Below are 12,445 nucleotides of genomic sequence, written 5' to 3'. Positions count from 1 at the left end.
ACAGCAAAGAGATCACAGTGCTTGCCTCTCCATACTGAGCTGCACCACGCTCCCCTGCTCCCTCCCCACTTGCCTGGAAGGACCTGTCTCTCTCTTTACCTCCGTGCCTCTTCTTTGCCCTAAGATGTCCGCTCCGGAGCCACTTCTTCAGGGGAGCCTTCCCCAACCTCCCAGATGAGGCTGGAGGCACGGCTGCATGTTACTCTTACTTGGGAACTATTTTACGGTCTCTGTCACCTGGTGCTGCTGTAACAGGAATACCACAGGCAGTGGCGTTAAGGAGCAGAAATTTATTTTCTCACAGTTAGGAGGCTAGCAGTCCAAATTCAGGGTGCCGGCTCTAAGGGAAGCCTTTCTCTCTCTGTTGGCCCTGAGGGAACTGCCTTGTCTCTTCAGCTACTGCTCCTTGGCTCCTTGGCAATCTTCATGTGGCATCACTCTTTCTCCATTTGTGCTGCCTTCTCTGTGCCTGAGCGGCCCTTTTTATATCTCAAAGGTGATTGGTTTAGACACACCCTATGTGGCTATTGCCTCATTAACATAATAAAGAAAACCCTATTCCCAAATGGGATTGCCTCCACAAGTATAAGGGTTAGGATTGACAACACAGGCTTTTGGGAACACAGCTCAAGCCGTCACAGCAAACCTGGCTCTGGACGGTGCTCAGGGTTAAGTGGCTGGGATGCTGTGGCCACTGGTATATTGGCGACCAGAGCCAGTCTAAGCCAAAAGCCTGGTCTCGTCGTCGGCATGCCAGCACCTGCTGGAAACACTCTGCTGCTTCCATCTAGTCTACATGCTGCCGGCGAGTTGCCGCGTGATCTGGCTCTCCTGTTGTTGTTAGGTGCCATTGAGTTGATTTCAATTCATATCGACCGTGTGCACAACAGAACAAAACACTGTCCAGTCCTACACCATTTTCACAATCGTTGCTATGCTTGAGCACATTGCTGCCGCCATTGTGTCAATCCGTATCATTGAGGGTCTTCCTCTTTTCCACTGACCCTGTACTTTGCCAAGCATGATGTCCTTCTCCATGGACTGATCCCTCCTGACAACAGGTCCAAAGTATGTGAGATGCAGTCTTGCTATCCTTGCTTCTAAGGAGCATTCTGGCTGTACTTCTTTCAAGACAGATTTGTTCGTTCTTTTGGCAGTCCATGGTGTATTCAATATTCTTCGACAACACCACAATTCAAAGGCACCAATTCTTTCTCGGCCTTCCTTATTCATTGTCCAACTTTCACATGCATATGTGGTGATTGAAAACACCATGGCTTGGGTCAGGCACACGTTAGTCCTCAAGGTGACATCATTGCTTTTCAACACTTTAAAGAGTTCCTTTGCAGCAGATTTGCCCAATGCAATGCGTCTTTTGATTTCTTGACTGCTGCCTTCATGGGTGTTGCCTGTGGATTCAAGTAAAATGAAATCCTTGACAACCTCAATCTATTCTCCGTTTGTCATGATGTTACTTATTGGTCCAGTTGTGAGGATTTTTGTTTTCTTTATGTTGAGGTGCAATCCGCACTGAAGGCTGTGGTCTTTGATCTTCATTAGTAAGTGCTTCAAAGCCTCTTCACTTTCAGCAAGCAAGGTTGCGTCATCTGCATAAAGCAGGTTGTTAATGAGTCTTCCTCCAATCCTGATGCCCCGTTCTTCTTCATATAGTCCAGCTTCTTAGATTATTTGCTCAGCATACAGATTGAATAGATATGGTGAAAGGATAAAACCCTGATGCACACCTTTCCTGACTAAACCATGCAGTATCCCTTTGTTCTGTTCAAAGGACTGCCTTTTGATCCATGTACAGATTCTTCAGGAGCATGATTAAGTGTTCTGGAATTCCCACTCTTCACAATGCTATCCCTAACTTGTTAGGATCCACACAGTCGGATGCCTCTGCATAGCCAATAAAACACAGGTAAACATCCTTCTGGTATTCTCTGCTTTCAGCCAGGATCCATCTGACATCAGCAATGATATCCCTGGTTCCAAGTCCTCTTCTGAATCCAGCCTGAATTTCTGGCAGTTCCCTGTTGATACACTGCTGCAGCTGCTTTTGAATGATTTTCAGCAAAATTTTGCTTGTGTGTGATATTAATGATATTGTTCGATAATGTCTGCATCAAATATGGATCTTTTCCTGTCATTTGGCCAGGAAGCTGTCTTCCATATTTCTTGGCATAGACGAGTGAGCACTTCCAGAGCTGCATCTGTTTGCTGAAACCTCTCAATTGATATCCCATCAATTCCTGGAGCCTTGTTTTTCGCCAAGGCCTTCAGTGCAGCTCGGACTTCTTCCTTCAGTACCATCGGTTCCTGATTAGATGTTACCTCCTGAAATTGTTGAACATCAACCAATTCTTTTTGGAATAGTGACTCTAAGTATTCTTTCCATGTTATTTTGATGCTTCCTGCATCATTTAATATTTTCCCTGTAGAATCCCTCAGTACGGCAAGTCTAGGCTTGAATATTTTCTTCAGTTCTTTCAGCTCGAGTAATGCTGAGCGTGTTCTTCCATTTTGGCTTTCTATCTCCAGCTCTTTGCACATGTCATCATAATGTCTTACTTTGTTGTTGTTAAAAATTAGGTGCCCTCAAATCAGCTCCGACTCACAGTGACATAATATATATCAACACTCATCTGTCAGTTTGTCATACTGTGGCTGCTTGAGTGTTGCTATGATGCTAGAAGCTATGCCATTAGTATTTCAAATACCAGCAAGGTCACCCATGGTGGACAGGTTTCAGCGAAGCTTCCAGACTAAGACAGGTTGGAAGTAAGGCCTGGCAATCTACTTTCAAAAATCAGCCAGTGAAAACCTCATGGCTCTCCTGTTACCTCTGACCTTATTTCTGATCACTGTTCCCTTCCCCCTCTTTGCTCCAGGGCACCGGTCAATTGGCTTTTCTTTAATGCTAGGCACCACCCTGCCCCAGGGCCTTTGCAGTTGCTGTTCCCTCTTCTGGATTATTCTTCCCACACAGAGCTACATGGCCCACTCCCTTACTGCCTTCAGGTCTTTACTTCAGTGTCACGTTTCCACTGAGGTCGTCTCTGGTCAACCTGCCCATCCTATTGTTAATCACCCCTCCCAACACTTCTATTGCCCTTTCCTGCCTTCTTTTCTTTCATGGTACTTATCACCATCTAGCATACAAGGTAGTCAGCTTCTCTGGGTTACTGCCTGCCCCTCCTTCCTAGACTGTAAGTTCCAGGAGTGCAGAGAATTTCACCTGTTTTATAGCTCTTCCCTCCCCAGCATGTAAAATGGGGACTTCATAAAAACGATGAGTCAATCAATGAGTCGTTGGGTTGCAACAACACCACAGCTGGTGCTTGTTCTTTAGTTTTAGCTAAAATTGGGGGAAACTTTTTTTTTTTAATTAATTTCTAAGAGAGAATGCTTTTCCTTAAAGAGGGTGGCCGGCTAATAATTGCAAAAGGAATAGTGCCAAACAAACAAAAAAAACTCACCGCCGTCAAGTCAATTCTGACTCATAACAACCCTACAGAACAGAGCAGAACTGTCCCATAGAGTTTCCAAGGAGCAGCTGGTGGATTTGAACTGCTGACCTTTTCGTTAGCAGCCGAGCTCTTTACCACTGCGCCACCAGGGCTCCAAAAGGAAGAATAGAATTGGAAAAACATCACTGGACAAACCCCAATGATGTTATTGACTCAAACAAGGATGACTGATTGGTGCTAAAGCCAGTAGATGAAGAGTGGATGGGGAAATGGCTGTCCCTAGAGCACCAAGGTGGCGCCATGTGGATTTCATTCTTGTCACAAGGTGGAAACCCAGCCACACAATGGAGGGCCAGTTGGTGCCAGTGGCCAATCTTAGCATTGCAGAGAGCGTGTCTACCAGATGTGATGTGTCACCTCTGTTACCTCAAGCCCACTAAGCCTTTAGACATGGGTTCTCGTTTATGGGGAATAGAGAGGCTAGAGAACAAGCTAAACGACACCACAAGAGAGGTACTGGACAAATCTAGAAAGTGGCTGGCGTCTTCCACAAGTCAATGTCACAAAAGGGAGCGTGCTGGCTTAAAGCACACTTAAGGGACTTAGCAGAGCCCTGGTGGCACAGTGGTTAAGAGCTTGGCTGCTAGCCAAAAGGTCGACAGTTTGAACCCATCAGGCATTCCTTGGAAACCCTATGGGGGAGTTCTACTTTGTCTTATAGGGTTGCTATGAGTTGGAATCCTCTTGACAGCTGTCAGACTGGTTTTGGTTTGGTGAGGAACTCAGCATCCAGATGCAATGCGTGGGGTCCGGGTGGATGTCTACTCGTTGGGTTCAACTGGGAACATCTGAATATGGTCTGGGTAACTGGCCAGAACAGAAACCCTGGTGACACAATGGTTAAGTGCTCAGCAGCTAATCAAAAGGTTGGCAGGTTGAACCCACCCAGCAGCTCCAGGACAGAAAGATATGGAATTCTGCTTCTGTAAGGATTACAGCCTTGGAAACCCACGGAGTAGTTCTACTCTGTCGCATAGGGTCGCTATGAGTCGGAATCGACTTGACAGCACACGACGATAACAAAGGGTAAGATGAAAATTACCAGAAGAGAGATTGCGACTGAAAAAAGAAGGCTGTAGAATGTACAACTTTTCTAGACCTCTCAGTGGTAATATGATCGCATTTTGCAAACACACACACTATGTGTGTATACATGTGTATAATATATACATATACGCATATCCATGTATAGTTACATATATATGCATACTTATATACTTGGGCATCATCTGTACGCACTAAGGACCTAATGTCGGAGATTGCTATGTGGTGGGAATGTAAAGTTTTAATTGTTTTAAAATTTTTTCCTTGTCTATAATTTTCAAATTTTCTTTACTAATCATGTACTGCACCTATGATAATAAATCAAAAACTAAACCCATTGTCAACTCGTGGTGAGCCCATGTGTTACAGAATAGAACTGCTGCTCCATAGGGCTTTCTTGGTTGTCATCTTTACAGAAGCAGATTGCCAGGCCTTTCTTCTGCAGTGCCACTCACTGGGTGGGTTCATACTACCAAACTTAAGGTTAGCGTCTTCTCTAGTGCTGCTGTAACAGAAATACCACAAGTGGATGGCTTTAACAAACCAAAAACACACATTGCTGTTGATTTGATTTGGTCTCATAGTGACCCCACAGAACAGAGTAGAACTACGCCATAAGGTTTCCAAGGAGCAGTTGGTGGGTTCAAACTGCTAACTTTTTGGTTAGCAGAGAAGCTCTTAAGCACTGTGCCACCAGATCTCCAGCTTTAACAAAGAGAAGTTTATTCTCTCACAGTCCAGGAGGCTAGAAGCTCGAATTCAGGGTGCTGGCTCCAGGGAAAGGCTTTCTCATGCTGTCAGTTCTGGGGGAAGGTCCTTGTCATCAATCTTCCCCTGGTCTAGGAGATTCTCAGCACAGCGACCCTGGGTCCAAAGGATGCGCTAATCTCCTGGCTTTTGTTTCTTGATGGTATGAGGTCCCCACTTCTCTGCTTCCTTCTGTCTTTTACATCTCAAAAGAGATAGACTTAAAATACAGCCTAATCTTGTAGATTGAGTCTCGCCTCATGAACAAAACGGCTGCTAATCTCATGTCATTAACATCATAAAGGTAGAATTTACAACACATAAGAAAATCACATCAGATGACAAAATAGTGAGCAACCACACAACACAGGGAATCATGGCCTAGCCAAGTTGACACTGGGTGGGAACCCCAGATTTTATTTTATTTTTTTGACCCCCTTTGGCCAATAAATGAGAGACTGAGGTGGGAGAACAGGAAAGACACCTTTATTTCGTTGTACAAGGAAAAGGAATCGGTTGGAGCTACTGCTGCCAAGACTGCTTGCCAAGGGCGGGCTGGCAGGTTACTCCTAAAGGGGTTTACAAGTAGCGAGTTCATACAAGTTACGTCAGCAACACTCTTAATCGTACTACACAGGCGCAGTGGGGTTTACATATAACCTTAAATGCAAAGCTGAGGGGAGGGGAGCCCAGCGAAGGAAAGGGCTTTTCAACACAACACTGTAGGGGATGAAGCCAGGTAAAGAATACAGCACTGTGGGGGCTCTGTCTCATTGGGGGACACGATTCAGTCTGACAGTTAGACAAGTGTAAACCGCTTGCGCCACCCAGGGACCTAAGGTTAAAATATAAAATTGTTATAAATCCAAAAGAACATTTGTTTTCCCTTAAGAAATCCAAAATTTGGAAGAAGAAAAATGACGAGGGCTTTGAGCGTCACCATCAGAGGGCTGAGGTTCCAGGACCAGTCTGTGGAGTGGCAGGGACTCTGGGGGTGCCCTGTCTTCATGTCCCATTGGCCCCCAGGCCCCGGGAAGAGGGGGGTCTCAGCCACCAACTGCCAGTGCCTTGGGGGCAGGGAAATCAGGGTGGCCTGGGTCCGAGGTGTCCCTCTTTTTGGAGACAGTCTCTGGCAGTCATTCGCAAACCTGGCCTGTGCTGAATTTTTCCCCGTTTTGTGGAGAAATGAGAGAAATAGACATTGCTGTGAAGTGTTTCAGAGAGCCAAACTTCTTCAACATAAAGGCTCGCCCTTTATACTAAGATTTTGAGTTTGTCTGGTTTTGGTTATTAAAATGTCCTTTTTCTTCGCTGGCTTTATTGAGGTATACTTCATATACAAGGAAACCCTGGTGGCGTGGTGGTTAAGTGCTGCGGCTGCTAACGAAAGGGTCAGCAGTGTGAATCTACCCGGTGCTCCTTGGAAACTCTATGGGGCAGTTCTACTCTGTCCTGCAGGGTCGCTAGGAGTCGGAATTGACTTGAAGGCAATGGTTGGTTGGTTGGTTGGTTTTTATATACAAGGAAACTCGCCCCTTTTAAGTGTACAGTTTGGTGGGTTTTTGGCAATGGCATACAGTTGTGTAACGACCACCTCACTAAAGTCATAAAACACTTCCATCACCCCGGAATCTCCCTGGTACCAATTTCATTCACCCTTGGCCCTGACCACCCCCCACCGCCCCACCCAGCACCAGGCAACCACTCATCTGCCCTGTGTTCACTATGGTTTTGCCTTTTCTAGAATTTTACTATGAAAATTCAAAATACAGAGAAAAGTAGGTGTTCCTGGGTGGCGCAAACGGTTAAGCACTCTACTACTAGCCTGAAGGTTGATGGTTCAAACCCACCCAGAGGTACCTCAGAAGACAGGCCTGGCAATCTACTTCACAGCCTTGAAAACCCTGTGGAGCACTGTTCTACTCTGCACACATGGGGTCCCCACGACTCAGAATTGACTCGACAGCAGCTGACAACAATATAATAGACACCCACACACTCACTGCCAAGCTTTGGCCACTAACATTTTGCTCCCTGCTTGTATCATTTATATTTATCATTTTTCCCTTTTGAAACATTGGAAGTAAATTGTAGATTTTATAACACTTATACCCATAAATGGAGTTCCTGGGTGGTGCCCACAGTTAACATGCTTGGCTGCTAACCAAAAGGTCAGTGGTTTGAATCCACCCAAAAGCACCTCGGAAGAAAGGTCTGGCTATCTACTTCTGAAAAATCAGCCATGAAAACCGTATGGAGCGCAGTTCTACTCTGACACAGATGGGGTCGCCGAAAGTCCAATTCAGCTTGACAGCAACTGGTACCGGTTTTCCCCCGTAAATACTGAAGAATGCAGCTCCCCCACCTAAGAGCAAACATGTCCCTTATTTTATAAAGATGAAAGTAGATGGTAGTTTTCTTTTTAAAAGAAGTCCTTACCTGGCAAAAATAAAGAGTTGGCAACCTCCCCCTACCTTTCTTTTGGAAATGTACTGCCCTATGGATTCTGGGAGCCACCGGGTATGGCAAGACTTGTTCTCTGGAGTTGGCCTCCAGCGGGTTGGCTACAAGCCCTGTGTTCCCTTTCTAAATGCTAAACACACCAGCCAGCTCTCAGGAGGTGGGGGTGTGGTGGGGGCCTGCAGTAAGGAGCTTATGGGCTTTGGGGTTAGATGAGCATCTTAAGGGTTTATGAGGGCACATGCTTGAGGAAAACCAGCCCACCGGGCCAGGCATCAACTACAGTGCAGAAACTTGGGGTCCTCATCACGGACACAGAGCAGACTTGAGATGTTTGAGGTGACTGGTATTTATGAAGAGCGACGGGCAACAGGGCTTTTTTGTTTGTTCTATTTTATATGTTTTGTTGTTGAGAATATACAGAGCAGAACATACACCAACTTGACGATTCCTGCGTGTACTATTCAGTGACGTTGACTCCGGTCTTCAGGTTGGGCAGCCGTTCTCGCCCTCCTTTTCTGAGCTGTTCCTCCCCGTGAGCGTACTCTTACTGCCCCCTGAGTTTCTTCTCTGAACTTTCAGAGTTGTGGTTGTCCGTTTGCTCCCAAATAGATAGTTCTTTAAAACTACCAAGGCAAACATTCTTTACTGATTAAGCTCAACTATGGTTTGGTCTAAAGACGACTTCGGGGGATATTTTTGGCTTTGGCTTAAGCTTTAAAGTTTATTATCACAGGGTGATAGTTTTGGGGGGCTGTAATCTTTGGGGAAGCTGCTGCTTGGGTTTGAACCACCAACTTTCCAGTTAGAAGCCAAGTACAAACTGTACCACCCAGGGAGGGACCTGACAACACGTTTAGAACATGATTAGAACATTCCTCGCAGGTACTGAAATCCTCTCAGCACTCGACATGGGCTCCTGCCCCTAGACGTATTTCAAGACGTCTGACTCGAAGCACCGAGCCCCAGGAATGGTACTTAACGCCCTAGGTTTTCACGTACAGGGGCACGTTGTTCACGTGGCCCCAGCCTGGAGTCCTGGGTTCCGGGGCACTGATGAAGCCACCACCATCTTGAGAAAGCAGCTTGGCCTCCATGCCATTTGCTTTTCTTCATCTGTAGAAGGCCTCCCCCCGTCCCACCTGCCTTGTCTTGCAAAATTGGGAAGATTAATCGAATGTGCATATAAATCCTTTAAAGATTTCAAAGTGGAAGGTGAAGGATCCCAACCAAGACTAACCCTTGTCCTCCCCAGTGGGGACCCGGATGTCTGATGTGGGTGCTTCATCACCCACCAGTCATGGTCCTCATGTAAACAAACCAAGGATAAAAAGACACATCTTGGAAATAACCAGGAACACCTGACTGCGACCTGGGTCGTGGATGACAATGGACGACTGTCAATTCTGCCAGGTGTAATAATCAGAGCTTCAAACCGGTTCATTCCAGTTTGATCTCCGCTGAGAATTTGCACTTCCACCCCAGACATACAGAATCAGAGTCTACAATTTAACAAGATCTCCAGGTGATTCTCACGTATAATAAATCTTGAGAACCACTACTGTACTAGTGGTTCTCGGAATTGGTCCCTAATCAGCACCATTAGCATCGCCTGGGAATCTGTTAGGAATGCAAATTCTCAGCAGGGGTTCGAACTGGAATGAACAGGTTTGGAAGCCCTGGTGGTAATGGCCCTCAGTCCTTGCCAATTTGGGATCTGTCCTTATTTACAGGCAAAATGACATGCTTAAAACACTGGGGGAGAGCACAGGGTGCGGGACAGCGAGGACGAGACTGGCACAGTTGTTGAGGGACAAAAACGCAGGCGTTCACCACACCCCGTTGGGGGCTCTGGGTCTACCCTGCTTCTTGTGTTCTCACTATGCCCGGCAGTCCATCAGCGGCTAAAATGTGAAGGCTGTGAAACCCAGGGGAAGACTCGCGAACAGGGGTGGGGGCGTTCAGGGAGCACAGGCTGACTTGAGCACGCAGACAATGGGAGAAGCATCTGGACTCAGAGGCACAGGTGGGAAGAGCTGGGGCCAGGTAAGATGGGGAGGTGGGGAAGATCACTGGCTTGAACTAATAATAATAAAAAAAAAAAAACGTGCAATACCCACACGCTTTTACACAATCTCTGCAAGTGTAGGTATACTTCTCTTTACTCAAGATTTCCCAAGTGTATTGGACTTTGGGGTGTGAACCGAAAAAACCAAACCCGGTGCTGTCGATTCTAACCCACAGCGACCCTACAGGACAGGGCAGAGCTGCCCCGGTATTTCCCAGGAGCGGCTGGTGGATTAGCAGCCAAACACTTATCCACTGTGCCACCAGGGCCCCTTCAAGTCTTAGTGGGACTTATTAACTCTGTAGATGTGTCCTCATCTCTCCAGAAGACATGACATGTACTTTTGGATCTTGCTTTTTGGGAAATTACCCAGTAAGCAAGGTAAGCACAGGCTGACTTGTGCTTACTAATCTGTACTGATCAATTTCACTTTTTTTTTTTACCATAGGTAAGTACGGAAGCCCATATGAAATTGTTCACTACAGATTAGGAAGTAAGCACAAGTCAGCCTGTGCTTACCTTGCTTACTGGGTTACCCGCCTGTCAGCAATTGTAAATTTGAAAAGAGGCTTTGATTCTGTAGCAAGGTGCTATGGAGTTGGGAGAGAGACAGATGCCAGCCACACCTAGCAGCACAATCTTTGAAGTGGTGAAAAAATGTGAAATTGTTCACTACAGATGACCTGGTAAGCAAGGTAAGCATTGTGCTTACCTTATCTATTGGGTAATCCACCCCTGGGCAGCCCCCCATCAGGGGGGCCAGGGTTCTAGGGCGAGGCCATTAACCTTTTTAGCTGTGAAATTCTTCCCTACTTGTGGAGTCGGGTCACCCAGATGATTACAGAATTTGAGGGCTGCACCTCATTACCACCCAAGCATGTCATAAAATAAGCTTGTTGCTTCTGCGTGGCTGCCATCAGCCTCGGTACGTGACGTGATCCTTGCTTCACTTGGCTCCTAGTGCCTACTCCTGGGGTTATAGTGAGAAGTCCACATCTCAACATGCCCATTCGACTCAGGAAATCTTGGTGGCGTAGTGGTTAAAAGCTACATCTGCTTACCAAGATGCCAGCAGTTCGAATCCACCAGGCGCTCCTTGGAAACTCCATGGGGCAGTTCTACTCTGTCCTAGAGAGTCAGTATGAGTCAAAATCGACTCGGAAGTTAATGGGTTTACTCAAGTCAGCTGAACAACTCCATCCATTTATTCAGTGTCCCTCCAAAACAGCCTGCACGCCATGATGTGGGAAACGCAGGCTTCATAAAACACCTGTGAGTATGCACAGGGGCTTTAAGAACACACCTACACCATTAGGTGCTGTCGGGTGGGCGCTGACTCAGGGCGACCCCGTGTGTAAACACGATGCCGCCAGGTCCTGGGCCATCCTCCCAACAGTAGGTGTTTGAGCCCAGTGTCACAGCCACTACTGTGGGAAATGACCCAGGGAATCTAAGCTCATTGAAAAAATTTTTAATTCTGTTCACGCCTGGATCAAATTGAGTCTGACAGCAGACGTTTAGGAGGGGTCATACCACCTCAACACCTACCTGGAGGCAGCTCATCAGTCTGAGCGCTGGCCACAGAGAATCACCTGGGAAATTTAGAGCACACCTGTGCCTGGCTCCCGGCCCACCAGCTCAGTCAGCAGCACTGGGGCAGCCCCAGGTGGTCTGATGGACAGGGTCAAGGGCCACGTGTCCGATGGAAGTCACACTCCACCGTGGGGTGACCCTTCCAGCCCAATTCCGCCAGGTATGCAATCCTCCCACCATTGGGAGGATCACACTGGATCATCTTCTGTGTTAAAGCAGCTGGGCTCCCTCCGAGGTCTGGGAGCAGGATTACCCAAGCCTACTGGAAGGCTCATTTGGGGCTCACTGTAAAGGGGTTCATTCACTTTTCCGAGATCTCTGGTGGGTCCGACCTTTCAAACCACGAAGGACTCCTGACTCAAGCTGGCAGGCTAAGCTGATACTGAATCCCCGCGGTAAACACAGGGCGGCAACGAGCCTGTACAGCTGGGGTCATTTCTGGGGGGCTCCTGGGGGGCCTCATTTGTTCTGGCATGAGGCTGCTGCTTAAGTATCAGCCACTCCTCCACGAGGTAATTCATGCCTCGTCAGCAAGGACGACACCTGGAGGCCACAGGCGACATGTGTAGTTCAAACGAGTTCTGTGAGCCGCCTCCACTGCGGGACCAAGAACACGTCTGTGGTCAACCTGGGGCGGCTGCAGGAGTGAGACCGGCATGTCGGGCTAGACTTACGCCTGTCGGTCACCACTGAATCGATGCCAACTCACGGCAACCCCACCTGGCAGGATGTGAAGAGGCACTTTCCGCGCGGGACCAAGAACACGTCTGTGGTCAACCTGGGGCGGCTGCAGGAGTGAGACCGGCATGTCGGGCTAGACTTACGCCTGTCGGTCACCACTGAATCGATGCCAACTCACGGCAACCCCACCTGGCAGGATGTGAAGAGGCACTTTCCGAGTTTAGTGAAGACGTGATGTGATGTGTGAAGGCTGCTGTTTAGGGGGAGTGGTAATTCCTGGAAAGGGGCCGAAATGAGTAAGGAGAAAAGACACTGAGCA

The sequence above is a fragment of the Elephas maximus genome, chromosome 6 (genome assembly GCF_024166365.1).
Source record: "Elephas maximus indicus isolate mEleMax1 chromosome 6, mEleMax1 primary haplotype, whole genome shotgun sequence".
Taxonomy (NCBI): domain Eukaryota; kingdom Metazoa; phylum Chordata; class Mammalia; order Proboscidea; family Elephantidae; genus Elephas; species Elephas maximus.
Note: the sequence above shows the minus strand (reverse complement) of the source record.